Genomic DNA, 3225 nt, shown 5'->3' with positions numbered 1-3225 from the left:
AAACAATTATGCAAATGCACACGACTTGCACACTATTTAACCCCTGGCAGAAAGCCACTAGCATTAGTTATTGATATGACCACATGCAGCTAGCTGTTCACCACACCACCAGCTCCATGAAAAATGGGTAAACATTACACTGTAGTATTTCTCATCTTTTTGTAATATATTATGTAAAGGCTGACTTCCTAGTTAACAAGCATGTTCATATGTTTACAGTGCTCATAATCTGAAGATGGCTGATTAAACATGCCAAACCTAGTAATTTTAATAAATGAGGTATTCCATGATCTTGATTGTTTTTGCTAATTGATCAACTGAGCATTTATCGACTTACGAAAAAACACTACTCAGTTATTTTCTGTAAACACATTCCATTATTCTACAAACTGTGTCCAAGATGGGTGCACTTGGTTCCTGTGCCAATATATTTGTCTCATCAGGAAACTTCATAGGTCTTTAAAGAATTCTAAATAACTGTGGAAAATAATTTGTGTACATCAAGAACAGGAGCAGACCCTACACTTAACCTTGTGGGAGACCATATTTGCGATTTCCACTCTCCAAATTCAGTTTTGTTTCTGTTAGATTGCTTGTTAAAGTGGCAGTCTGTTTTCTGTTGTTTGGACATGAAACATCTGCACAATGTTTGTGGTACCTGTGAGGAGTTTTTTGAACCTCTGTGAGTTGGTATCCAAGTTTGGAGTAGAACAGTGCACTGCCAAGAAAACGCCATGATGCTGCTGATGAAGATGTCTAGAGACATGGGGAAAAATCATTATTTAGTCAAGCTTAAACTGCGTATATAAGGGGCCATTCAAAAAGAAATGAGCTGGAGTCTGGAATGCACAAACCGGTGACTCGAGGGTAATATCGTGGCATGTGTAACAAGGTGTGGTTCCGACTAGACCATGGAAGTTCACAGCCTGTCGCTAGAGGACAAGCATGCATGTTATGTGACTATACAGAACTAGCAGCAGCATGCATCAATCACCCAACGCTGCCAGTCACATCGCAAACAGTGACATGGAGGCGTCAACAGAAGAGCAAAGAGGTGATGTTCGTTTTCTGACAGCAGAAAGAGTAGGAGGAACAGAAATTCATCGGTGAATGTCAGATGTGTATGGCGAACATTGCATGCCCCTTGCAAGGCTCAAGGCATGGCACAAGTGCTTCAGGGAAGGAAGGATGTCAATAGCCGATGATGCATGGTCTGGAGCATCACGCTCCATTATTGATGACATTGTCCAGCTGGTGGATGCACTCATTACCCAGGATTGCTGAGTGACAGGGAAAGCTATAGCAGCCGTGGTTGGATTGAGGATTGGAAATGTGCACACCATCGTGAAGGAATGACGGCACATGTGCAAATTGTGTGCCCAATGGGTGCGCCACAGTCTTCTACCACACCAGGAAGAATGTCGAATGGCCCACTGTCTTGCTCATCTGCAGTGCTATGCTTGGGAAGGGAATGCGTCCCTGGCACGAGTGGTAGCTGGAGATGAGTCGTGGTGTCATCACTTTGAACTAGAATCAAAATGACAAAATCTCCAGTGGAAGCACCCAGGGTCACCACCACCAAAAAAGCCAGGGCCAACCACATGAGTGCAGGAAAGGTTATACTGATGTTCTTCTTTGACCAAGATGCCCCCCTTCTGATTCATTTCCTGCAGCACAGGAATGCCTTGTGTTACCCCCAAGCCTTGGCCACCCTTCGCCAAGCGATCAGATCAAAACGACCAGGCAATCTCACCTGTGGGGTCATTCTGCTCCATGACAATTTGAAAGCCTCATATGGCCAACACAGTCACGGCACTCCTTAATAAATTCAAATGGGGGGTTCTTGGCCACCCTCCATACAGTCCGGACCTCTCTCTCTGTGATTATGCTATTTTTGGTCCCCTTAAAAAGGCTCTGAGGGGCAAACGATTCACCTCAGACGACGATGTCCATCTGTACATGCGGAACTGGTTAACATTGCAGCCCCGGGAATTTTATGAGACAGCCATTCACCACCTTGTGTCACAGTGGGACAACTGTCTCAACAGCCAGGGTCAATACTTCTAACATACAGGTACTGGTTTCTGTAATTATGCCTCCAGCTCATTTCTTTTTGAACACCCCTTATATGAATGTTGTTTCCTATTGATACATATTGAAATACGATAGTTGAGTGTTCCTTGAGATGTAATTATAAGCATTTGTTAAAAGAAGAAGCATGTTGTGTTCCTTCTTAGAAATTCAAAAGTGCTTGAAAATTCTAAGATTTCAGCACAAGAACAGCTGCAGGGGTGGACGAAGTCAGTAGAGCTGCACTGACATGGTCTGCAAAGAAAATTGTTTTACAGGTACAACATTTCAAATTGCATAGTTACAACAAATCTGATTCTGAACACACACATATATCTAAAAAGGGAAACACTGGAGTTGTAAGCTACTGTATTAAATCTTTTTCGAAGGACGAGGAAGAAGGAGATGGGTCTGTGAATAGCTGGTGTTATAAATGGGCGTTGCTGCTGCATATTTCAGTCTTTTGAAAATACACTTTGGTCACTGACTGATTACAAAAGTAATTCAAAGAGGGCAATGTCAACACAAGATTTTAATACTTTTGTTGAAATATCATTCTCAGTGATCTGATGATTTTTGTGAGCTCTCTGAACGTTGACTGGGTAAAACTGATTTTTCTGGTGGAATATGCAATGCTTATCTAAGTAGATCTAATGTATCTGGTTTTTGATGGTCCATTTATTGGCCATGTTTCTTCAGCTGCTGTTAAGAATAATTGATTGATTTTGTTGGCTAAGGATTTGAAACATACATCATATGTCTCATTGCGATGGTCATCAGGGAGTTGCGTATCATCTGCATTACCTAGTTCATTTGTTTCCTGCCTAATAGTAGTCCATATTGTCTTTGCTTTTTTCTTGGAATTTTAAGTATTTTGCAGAAAGTCCATTGTTTTTTGCCTTTGTGAGTACACAGTGAAAGATTTTGCTATATTGATTGTACTGCAACTTTGACTCTTAATTAGAGCAAGTCCTCTGCAGCAAATAATGCTCTTTCTTCCTGGCAGAAGCCAATTTGGCTTCATATGGTAGCCACCCAGTCTCTCAGCTTCAACACTGTAAAGGAATGGTTCATATTGTTGCAAGATTATTTTTAACAAAGAATTTAATTTCTCATGTATTGTGTTCCCTTGGTAACTTTTTCTCACTGTTCATA

Source organism: Schistocerca americana, chromosome 4, assembly GCF_021461395.2.
Source record: "Schistocerca americana isolate TAMUIC-IGC-003095 chromosome 4, iqSchAmer2.1, whole genome shotgun sequence".
Classification (NCBI taxonomy): domain Eukaryota; kingdom Metazoa; phylum Arthropoda; class Insecta; order Orthoptera; family Acrididae; genus Schistocerca; species Schistocerca americana.
This window is presented reverse-complemented; position numbering follows the sequence as displayed.